Source organism: Adiantum capillus-veneris, chromosome 26, assembly GCF_014529385.1.
Source record: "Adiantum capillus-veneris isolate H3 chromosome 26, ASM1452938v2, whole genome shotgun sequence".
NCBI lineage: Eukaryota > Viridiplantae > Streptophyta > Polypodiopsida > Polypodiales > Pteridaceae > Adiantum > Adiantum capillus-veneris.
In genome coordinates, this window is record NC_140956.1 from 133933498 (window position 1) to 133944930 (window position 11433).

The 11433-nt window shown below is 40.5% G+C and overlaps 1 pseudogene across 1 annotated transcript; it reads left to right on the forward strand.

Annotated features, from left to right (window-relative positions):
• Nucleotides 1–1502: 1502 nt before the first annotated feature.
• On the forward strand, nt 1503–2851 carry LOC147424240 (uncharacterized; annotated as a pseudogene). The gene is made up of 2 exons (XR_015186655.1): nt 1503–1903; nt 1977–2851. The product of XR_015186655.1 is annotated as an uncharacterized LOC147424240 (transcript).
• Nucleotides 2852–11433: the final 8582 nt, after the last annotated feature.

Sequence of the window (11433 nt, forward strand, 5' to 3'; positions counted from 1 at the left end):
TCATTATGGTCGAATATTCAGAAGGGTAAAGAATCTACTTAAAGTACACTTTTTGAACTTTTACCATGACATACCCGCCTCTATTATTCGCCATATTTTCTAGAGAGAGAGTGCGAAAAATACATTTTCTTAGAGGGCCCTCCAAATGACCTCCGAAATTTCCTAATGGCTTTGTGTGAATAGTCGCATTGATTCTTGAAAGGTTTTTGCACGATGTGGGAAAGGGAAAAGGATCATTGTATGCATATGTTGGCTATGTCGGGGTGCTACCATGGAAGAGCTAGATTTATGTGATGATGGAGGGGTGATGAAGAAAGTGTTGAAGATGGAAAATTACGATGCCCTTACTTCATTCGTGCTTGCGTGTTTGTCCACACTCCTCTTGCAAGAGCTCTTCACCTCTGGTTTTGTGTCCACATAGCTATAACAAATCCACTAAGCAAGTCAAGCATAGACAAGAAGGGCATAATGAAGGGGACTCAAAATTAATCAGTTTTTTTGTTTCCAAATGGACTAAAGCATGCACCCAAAAGAAGATATTGTACCAAGCCAATAGTCAGATGCATAGAGCTGTCTGCATGTTTCCCACTTGCGACCGTGCTCCCTTGCATATGTGCCTGCTGACAAATCCCCTCATCAAGTCAAGCGTAGATTGGAAGATCATAATGAGGGGGACTCAAAAGGGATTAGTTGTTCCGTTTCTGGTTGGACTAAAAGCATGTGCTCAGAAGAAGATATTGTACCAAGCCAAGAAGATGCCTAGAAGCAGGCGACCAACGAGGAGCAGGTTAAGCATATCTCCGAGAAGCGGGCCACGGATCTTACAGTCCTCGGCTTTGAGGTCACGGATGTGCTCACCTTTGAAAAAATGGCCATTCTCATTTGGTTTTGTCTCCCTGCTTCGTGGAGACGTCTCAAACCAGGGCCTTTTCATGTACGTGTATGTGATCTTAACCTAGGTAAATCAGTTTCTGGTCTTGCCACTCTCAGTTTCAAAACATGGAGAATGTTGTCACACTCCGTCCTGTACTCTCATCCATATGTGCCACAGGTGAGTCTTCTACACAAGCAACATGCATTTTTCTGTCAAATAGATGGGGGAAGAGCATGAATGTGTGTGAACTGTGGTGACTTAAGGTGTTGATATGGCAAACAAAATTCACGATGATATTGTTAGTTAGTAGTTGTTGAATGAAAACGTCCTGTTTGGCACTGTCTTAGTCGACATGTATGCTAAATATGGCGCACTTTAATAATCACAAAAACTTACTTGAGGAGCTTCCTCTCTAGGATGTCGTCTCTTGGAATGCACTGATTTCGGGATATGCCCAAATGGGCTAGGTCTAAGGAGCTCCGGGCTGTTAAGAGTGAGCGAGACCCGCCGGAGGCGGGTTGCGTGAGCTTGTACATTTAAAAAAACTCCTCTTTAAAGCCTTCAAAATGAATGGTACAGCCACCCTTCGAATTTGAGGGCTGGGGCAGGACTGTCAGTGTGGCTTTAATTAAACAACGAGCAAGTGGGCGTAGCACGACCTCACCTGCATATTGATATAAAATTTGGGGAGATAAGCGTCATAAATTCTTGTCCTGGTGATCACTCGTTTACTGGACTCGATGGCACTGTGCAGACAGGATGTCATCAAGGGGATGAGGGGGGAAGATGATGGGCAGAAGGAGAAGAATGTCGCTCATACTCTGCGCCGCACGGGTCGAGGCATATTGTCTTCCAGCATCTGGCATGTCCTGCCGCAGGAATTGGTCGAGCGCTGCCTCACCACGCTACCCGCCAGGGATCTGGCCGTTTGAGTGTCACGTGCCGCTCCGAAGCCATCCTCTCTCCCTCGACTCCTCCTATTGTCTCTTGGAGGCAGCAGCTGCAGGCCCAATATTCTGATTCAATCTCGTAAGTTTTGCGCTCTCTCTCTCTCTCTCTCTCTTGCGTTTCTTGAGACAAGCTCTGATAAAATGATCTGCAGCGCTGATGGCGCCGATGCAGTACAACTGCCCTGGTTCCTCTGCGGAACAAAACCGGAAATGGATGCTGCTCTTGGCCTGGCCAGCAAGCAGTGCGAATGGGTGGCATTCGACCCAAACACCGACACATGGTACTGGATACCTGCGCCGGCAGCCATAGCGGAGTATGCTCCAGAAAGAATATTGTACGGTAATGAACTGCTATGCTATACGGTAATGAACTGCTCCAGAAAGAATGTTGTGTTGATATGCTGGACGAGCATTTGCTTGTCGTGGCTCTCCAGCTTGTACTTAATCCAAAGCGCCCTCAAAGAGGACGATGATCAAAAGGATGGTGATCAGCTAATTGCAGGCAGTGCTAGCACTAGCGCCGCAGCAGCGCCTACTTCCACCTTATTACGCTTCCACATCTTTCAGCTTGACTTTGCTACCCATGGTTGGATGGTTGTAGACGGGGCTGCTTCTGACACCAATCTTCGAAGCCTCCCACGTAAGTCCGGCTGCATCGCTAACTGTAGCCAGGTGCTTCTGCTGGCGGGTGCTTCTCCGTATCTGTACCATTATACAACAAATGTTTGGCGCATCATTCCTCCTTGTACAGAGCCGGGTTCCTCAAAGAGGAGGGTGGGCATCGCCTCTTTAGGATGTGCGTTCGATGCTAGCTTGGATGGAAACCTTCCACCGCTGCCTCAGCCTCAGCCTCCTTCCCACGATTGAAACTGACTAGTTGTGATCCTTTTTGGCCTGGTAAATATTGGTTTTTGTAAGCAAAAGATTTTGATTGGTGAACGAGATAGTGGTCACATATTGTTAAGAATTTTGAGTATTCAAACATTGAAGAAATGAGTGGACACTATTATGTTATTATCTTAATACATTGTCTTAAATTAATAACTGAACTGTCTTACTCGAGCAGCAAAGTCCCGCTCTTGCTGTCGTGTTCTGTACAATAAGAAGAGGGCTAGTGCTAGATAGAATGTTGAACTTTAAGAATTGCGGAGTAAATATTTTATGAAAATTTTCTCAAGGTGATATGACTTATAGATTAGTTGTCGATGTTGATGAAAGGCCTATGGATCAAAAATTTTGAATTGTGTTTTATATACATGTTTGTCGTGTTGTCATGTGAGCTTTTTGTGTGTCACGCATTGTTGCATTGTTTCTTGAAGTTTGTTATGATCTTTCTTGCATCATTGTTTGGTGTATCTAATAGGTCCTTGAGGGCAACATCGTAGGCAAAGTAAAGCATCTCGAGAACGTAGAGCTTTATCGGTGTCTTTGTTTGAGGCAAACGATTATCGTCCTCGATATTCATCATGAGATCTTCGGACACATCAATCTCTATATTTAGTCTATTGATAATCGCTTTCATTCACCAGACATGGAAAAAGGATAAAGAAATATTCTAGCATGTTTGATGTAGGTACTAAAACAATGATAGAAAGAAAAAAATACAATCTTGTTGATGTGCGTGTAGAAGTACTAACCTGTTACTCTTTTGATGCTCATGCATTCTACAAACCTGTTCCTCTTTTGATGCCTATGCATTCTACAAACCTGTTCCTCTTTTGATGCCCATGCATTTGTTTTGGTTGTGTTCTTTCACGGCTATGTGTATGAATAATCACATCTCTATATAGTTGCAAAATCCTTAATATAAGTGTCTCAACGGCAACCTACCATGTTATGAAACTGCAATCTCTTCTCCATCCGACACTTGTGGCTGGATCTGGGACTGTTTACTTGAGGAAATGTTTTTCGTGAAAAGGTTAAAAAGTTTCTGTAAGGGTATTCAAATATTATCAGTATGTACATTGGTGTGAATTGAAGAAACATCATCTGTTATATTTTATAGACTAATATACCTTCGAGTTGCTCATTTTGTTTTGTTGGATGTCCACACAATGCCTGGAATTGTGATATGATTAGATTTTGTAGTGAGAAATCAATAGTAGAAGGGTGTGAAAGAGTCACTACTATTAGAGATCACTTGAATACCGGCGCCAGCTTACCGACGTCAATGGCACGCGTCGATATGTGCATCGGGAATACTGGAGGGAGTCCAATTTTTTTTTAAAGTTTACTTCTTGTTTTTCGATGCTGATATTGATACCGATTTCGACGTCGATACCGAGGCCAATATGGACGGAATACCGACGCTTTCCTGTAAAAGACCCGTTGACTCTCTTTTCCTGCACGTTTTTGAAATCAAAATCTCTCTCTCTCTCTCTCTCTCTCTCTCTCTCTCTCTCCCCTTCATTTTTCGTGCAGATCTACACTTCTATGGTATTGCGGGTTTGAGAAAACAAAGCACACTCCTCCTTGCTTGCACTAGGTGAGATGGTTGTGCATTTTTCTTGGTTGTGTGTGTGTAACACAATGTGTGCCTGTATGTGTTTTTGCAGGTTTGGGAGCTACTTTGCAACCGTTTTGTGCACACATATGGTGTATGTGAGTGCACTAACTTTCATTGCTCTCTCTTTCTCACTCACACACACACATAACCTTTAAATTGTTTATGTGTTTTGATTTGAATTGTTAGTTAAATTAAAAATGTTGTTAATTATATTTAGTAGGTTCTTGAATTTAAGTTTAGGTTTAAAGTTAATTAGTTTAATGTTTTTTTATACCAGAAAATACTAAAGTAAAAAGAAATAAAAAAGATTTAGATAAATTAAAAAAGTAGTGAAAAAAAAGAGTAGAAAAAGAAATTAAACATAGAAAAGCTAAAAAAAGAGAGTTAAAAAGAAAAAATTAAACAAAGAAAAAAAGAGAGATAAAGAAAGAGAAAGTAGAGATAGATAGAGGGAGAGAGAAAGAGAGGTAGAGAGGGGGAGGAAAGGTAGAGAGGTAGAGAGAGGGAGGAAGAGAGAGAGAGAGATAAAGAGAAAGAGAAATATATAGAGGGAGAGAGAAAAAGAGGTAGAGAGGGAGAGGGAGAGAAAGAGAGAGATAGAGGGAGAGAAAGAGAGAGATAGAGAGAAAGATAGGGAGATAGAGGGAGGGAAAGAGAGAAAAAGAGGTAGAGAGGTAGGGAGAAAGAGAGATAGGTAGAGGGAGAGAGAAAGAGAGGTAGAGAGAGAGAATAGAGATACAGAGAGGGAAAGAGAATAGAGAGAGAGAGAGAGAGAGAGAGAGAGAGAGAGAGGGAGGGAGAGAAAGAGAGAAAGAGAGGTAGAGAGAGAGAGATAGAGAGGTAGTGATAGAGCAAAGCGGAAAGAGAGAGATGGAGAGGTAGAGGGAGGTAAAGAGAGAGAGAATAGAGAAAGAGAGAGATGGAGGGAGGAAAAGAGAGAGATAGAGAGAAAGGGAGGTGGAGAGAGATAGAGAGATAGAGGAAGTAAGAGAGAGAGAATAGAGAAAGAGAAAAACCAAAATAAGGAACGGTGAAAACATAAGCCGTTCTAAAATTCGTTCGTGTTTTTTTATTGAAAAACGCAAAGGGACTTTGGAAACAGCTTGTGCACTTGCTCAAATTGTTGAGATACAGAGAGAAAGAGAGAGACGAGACAAGAGACACAATATGTACGCTCCCAAAGATTGATTCATTTTGAGGACAAGATACAAATATATAGGTGAGACCAAGTTAAGTAGAGTGAGCCATATATAGCTCAAGGTCTCTAGCTTTGGATGAAAAAACCCTTGGGGAGTACGTTCAAGAGAAAAACCCAAGCCCCTATACAATGTGAACCAGCAATGATGATGTGAAAGTGAATTGTGTATCTATGTATAAGTGACTCAGAGATCACAATGTGCAAATGTGGAGTGTGCATAGTGCATGGTACCTATAGGATTACAATGTCATATATAAAAAGCTATCACAATAGCAGAGAAGCTAATCTAGAAAGAGTGAGGCCAAAGCAACTCCAAGCTCCGAGCACAAGAGGATGAAACGTGACTCGTTGAGGCCTTGGTAAGAATGTCTGGAATCATCTAGTCACTTGGACAGTGTTCAACCACAATGGTTCCTTTGTGTACTTCATACTTGACCTAATGATAATGGACAGCAATGTGCTTTGACTTATTATGTTGAACATAGTCTTTTGCAAGCCTATAGCACTTTGGTTGTCACAGTGGAAGGGTGTGCTAGAAAGAGGAGAGTGGCCAATATTAACCAGCATTTGTTGAAACCATATCAGCTCACGAGGTGCAAGTGATGCCGCAATAAATTCTGACTCAATTGTAGAAACTACAACACAACGTTGTTTCTTGCTGGTCCAAGAAAGAAGACAACCATTTATAAAGAAGAAATTTCTACTAGTAGATCGCATAGATAAATGTGAGCTTGCCCAGTCTACATCTATGTAACCCAAACGATAAAGAGATTTCATAGAATCCAATGTGAGTTTTCGTCGATAGACCAAACCAAAGTCTGTAGTGCCTTTGAAGTATTTCAATACACGCTTTGCTGCAGACCAATGCTTAAGAGAAGGACATACAGGATGTTGTCTAAGATAATTAGCAACAAACAGAATATCAGGACGAGTGTTCATGCCAACAAACTGAAGACATCCAATCAAGTTAGCATAAGGTTGATTTGTGACAAGTTGACCGTGATTGTCAGAAGTGTTCTTCATAGAGCTCGCAAGACAAGGTCTGTTCGCTGAATATGCTGATTTCATACCAAATTTTTGAATAGTATCTGCTATAAACTTTGACTATCGAAGGAATAAAATACCTTTTGTACGGTTCTGTTGGATCTGAATGCTAAGACACGAGTGAATCTCTCCAAGATTCACCATATTAAATGCAGATGACAATAACTTTTTCACTTGCTGAAGAAATCTCAAATCATTGGAAACAAGGATGGTATCATCTACATAAAGAGCAAGAATCACACAACGGCTACCTTGGTGTTTTATGTATAAGTTGGGATCTGAAGAGCAAGAGATGAATCTTTTATAGGTGAGAAAAAGATTAAATTTTATATACCATGCTTGCGAAGCTTGTTTGAGACCATATAGTGCCTTATGGAGTTGAGCAACAAGGTCTTCTTTACCTAGAATAGCAAACCATTCTGGTTGTTCCATATAAATTTTTCTCTTCGAAGTCACCGTTAAGAAAAGCAGTTCGCACATCCATTTGATGAGCTTCTAAATCAATTTGAACAGCAAATGCCAATAAAACTCGAACACTCATTAGGAGAAATATGAACCTTGCATGGGCATTGTAAGGAATCCTAATTTTTAGGGATTAAGGCTAATGTTGTGTAGGGTTAAGGGGACAAGGGCATTCAAGAAGCTAGTTTTGAGTAGACTTTTCTAGCCTTTTTTTAAACACATGTAAGGTGTGGACCTAGGAGGTCACTTTCTCTCTCTAGCTTTTGGAAAGTGAAGGGAGTAAAGGGGTGTGGCCACATCAGCAAAAACGTGGGTCACTAAGAGCCAAAATTTGACTTTTTTTCAAAAAAGTTATTTTTACTTATTTTTGACTTAAAATTCCATCCCAACATATATACACATCAAAAAATCAATTTTTGACATTTTTTTAAACCTACAAACACTAAAAGTCCATTTTTTCAAAAAAAAAATCACCCCCAAAAAAAAAACCTTTGTTCTCTCCTCCTCCTTCCTCCTCTCTCCCTCTCCTCTCCCTCCCTACCCCCTTCTCTCCTCTTCCTCCCCTCTCTCTCCCTCTCCCCCCTCTGCCCCCTTCTCTCCTCCCATGTTCCTCTCCTCTCCCTCCCTACCCCCTTCTCTCCTCCTCCTCCCCTCTCTCTCCCTCTCCCCCTCTGTCCCCTTCTCTCCTCCCATCTTCCTCTTTCTCCCTCCCCCCTCTTTCTTTTCATTCTTTGCTTTCTCACGCAACAACTGCCATGGTGCTCACGGACATCACAAATCGTATCCCTCCACCACCATGTACTCCACACAACAAAAGTGTACATATTGCTTGTCCGCAGTGTTTGCACCGAAGGCCGCACGTGAGGGTGAGCAGAGGTCATCCCAAGATCGTCATACTGTCGGTGAGACGAATGTGTATGGTTCTTCAATATCTTGGGAGCGGATAAGTAGGCTTGTTAGGCTATTGCAATTGGTTGTGTATGGGTGCAGGTGCTTCTTTGCATTCATGGATGCACGAATGTCAAGCTCTTCAGCTCAAAACAGTGGCATTACAAGAAACAGTGGGTGCAGGTTAGAGAGGTCAAGTGTCACCACTTTTCCTCTAAAAAAACCTTCTTTGTTACATCTTGCAGGTAGGTGCTTCAAATCCATCCTTATTAGAGGTGGGTAATCTCATCCTAATGCAAGAATGGCTCAAGGAACTAGCATAACATGAAGCTTTTACGGTGGCACAAAGCTCTCCTCAAGAAATGTGGCTCCCACTACACCAAAAATCACTATGCTAACATGGAGAGATCCCTAGTAGGACAATACAACAACTTTTCATCAGCAGCACACCCTTTCCTAACATGAGGGCACCCCCACCAGAGATATTTTTATATGATAGGTCACCCCATGAGCATACCATGTCATGGAATGGATGTAAGAACTATGACTGCACTACCCCTTGGAAGTTGTTCACGAATGTATGTTAATCAAAGTTAATGAGAAGAAGTTTGGACTTTTTTGTTTGTTGATGTATAAGAGCACTCTTGGTCTACCATATTTTAGATTGTTTGATAAGTTAAATAAGATTTGTAGTCATTTAAAGTGTCATTTTTTTTTTGGTAAGATTGTACATGAGAAGACATGATAAAGTACAAGAGATCTTGATGGAATAAACCTCGATGAGATTCCCACCATGCACTTGTGACACCATACCTCTCCTTGAACCCTTTGACTTCTATCGTTGTGAGGAGTCCAATGGGGGGCTATTTTCAAATTTTTAGCATAACTTTTTTTGGAAGGAAATTTTGGTTATTCTAAAGTTTTTACACAGTCTAGGAGTTCATTCTGATTGTTTTTCTTCAGTTTCAAATTTTGACTGAGTACACTCCTTGGAAGCCACTTTTGAAGGTGTTAGGGCGAGATTTTGGGAAAGTTTTGTATGTAGGAAATACAGTCCTTAACACAATAAAAAACAATGGTTCTTTGAGTATTTTCAGATTCCATGGTTTTAATGCTCGTTGGAGCCCGTAGATTAAGAAAAAAGTTAAAAATGTATGTTTTACATCATTTTTAAATAAATTGTCAACTTGCACGTTGATTTCTAGAGAATGCGAGCAAGATATGATTTTGTCTCATCACATGATGGTCGAAGAATGCGATGAGATGAACAAATTCATGTGAGACAAGCCCAGACAGATTCGGAGCCGATTGAAATCTAGAAGCTGTTGAAAACAACCGAAAAGTTCAACACTTAAATAATTATAAAAAAAAAACGTAACATTTGAATCATGGCCATGCATCAAAAATATGCTCACACGGTGAAGGAGGTGCTTCAAAGCTATGGAAATCAGTATAAAATGCAAGCAATAGCGTTGGAGGCTATTCAGGAAGTTGTAGAGGCTCACATCATTTCAGATGACTTTGCAATGACAAAATGATTAAGAGTTGTGTCTACTGTCTCCATAGTGATTTGGCTTTTCGGTTTATCCATGTGTTTTAAGTTAAGTGGTTTTGGCCATGAAGAGTTAAATTTAAATCAAATATTAACATTTTTGCCATCCTAAGGGGCAAACAAAGCTAGAAAATGCAAAAAAAAGGGTGGCCACAAGGACGCGCAGATGGTCCATCCAGCAGTTTTGGATAGCTCATCTGCGCGCCCTTGTGGCCACCCTTTTTTTTGCATTTTCTAGCTTTGTTTGCCCCTTAGGATAGCAAAAATGTTAATAGCTGATGAAACTAGATGTTTATGTAGCATGAGACTAGATTTTTATATTGCCCAATGTGATTTGGCCTTTTGGTGCAGGGAGCTAGTAAGTTGAGTTGAAGGAAGGCATAATGTGCTTGAAAAGTTAAATTTTACATTCATCTCACCTTTTCCAAGGTCCTGGAGTGCAACAATAGCCTAATTATGCAAAAAAAAGGGTGGCCACAAGGGCGCGCAGATGGCCCATCCAACATTTTTGGATGGCTCACCTGCGCGCCCTTGTGGCCACCCTTTTTTTTGCATTATATGGACTTGTCTGCCCCTTATAATAGCAAGAATGTTAATATTTGATGAAACCAGATGTTTATGCAGCATGAGACTAGATTTTTATACCGTCCAATGTGATTTGGCCTTTTGGTGCAGGGAACTAGTAAGTTGAGTTGAAGGAAGGCATAATGTGCTTGAAAAGTTCAATTTTAGGTTCATCTCATCTTTTCCAGGGTTCTGGAGTGCAGCAATAGCCTAATTATGCAAAAAAAGGGTGGCCACAAGGGCCCACATATGGCCCATCTAGCAGTTTTGGATGGCTCACTACGCGCGCTTGTGGCCACCCCTTTTTTTGCACTATATGGCCTTGTCTGCACCCCAGGAGACCAATTTTTTTTTAGATTAAGTGAAAGAAAATCTTTATGCAACATGACAGTACAAATTCCACTTCTTTTCACTCAGATGTAATTAGAGCTCCCCCCCCCCTTTCTTTGTGTTCAAAGGTCCGGAGCATTCACTATGTAAAATTTTCCTATATCACGTGCGTTCACTAGAATGGATTAAAAGTATCCCTTATAGGCCTTATCTACACATGTTTCTGCAACTTTACAAGAATATAAAATCCCTTCTGTTGAACACATGTGCTATGTTACATATACTTTAGTGAACTCCCCATGTCAACGGCCTCACAAATCCTGTGCACTAAACATTAAACACTAGAAATCGACCAAACAAGGAGCCAATTTTTACTTCCTTGTGTCCACCTAGTGTTCTTGTGAAACATTGCTAATGATATATATTCAACATCCCCAAATGAGGACATCGTGAGAAAGTTTATGATCCACTTTAATAAGAATAACCATTAATGATTAAACTGAAATCAAAATATTGATTGAATTTCTTCAAGGTGGAGTGATTAAGACTTGCGACTTGAATCATCGTACAGGCAAATCAAAATATCCATAAAAGTAAACAATATTTCTCAGATCTGTATGAAACTTCAGTAATCTAAATTAAATACTCTCACTCAATGCGACACCATTTAACAAAAAAACATATTTATATTACATTTATAGAGGAATCCAGTCTCATGAAAAATAATTACAAATGGAGACAATGTTGTTGCTGTTACGCTTATCTTACAAGTATTTGTCTTCCTCATCTAGAGATTCATATACACTTGAGTATTTGTGTGTTTATGACACTAGGGAAGATAGTAGTACTATATGGATGGCTTCTATGAGAGCTCCTAGAGAGTCCCTATTGGTTCAAGATTCTAAAAAACACCTACTATTCTTATCAAAATCTTTTAACATGGTAGTGAAAGGTTCCTCAAGGAACAAAAATAGAGTGATTTCCATCTCTGCACATGGTTGCTTTCTCATGTCCTCTTAAAACAAGTTGAATCTATAAGTAAACAAAAGATTATGTGAGCACAAA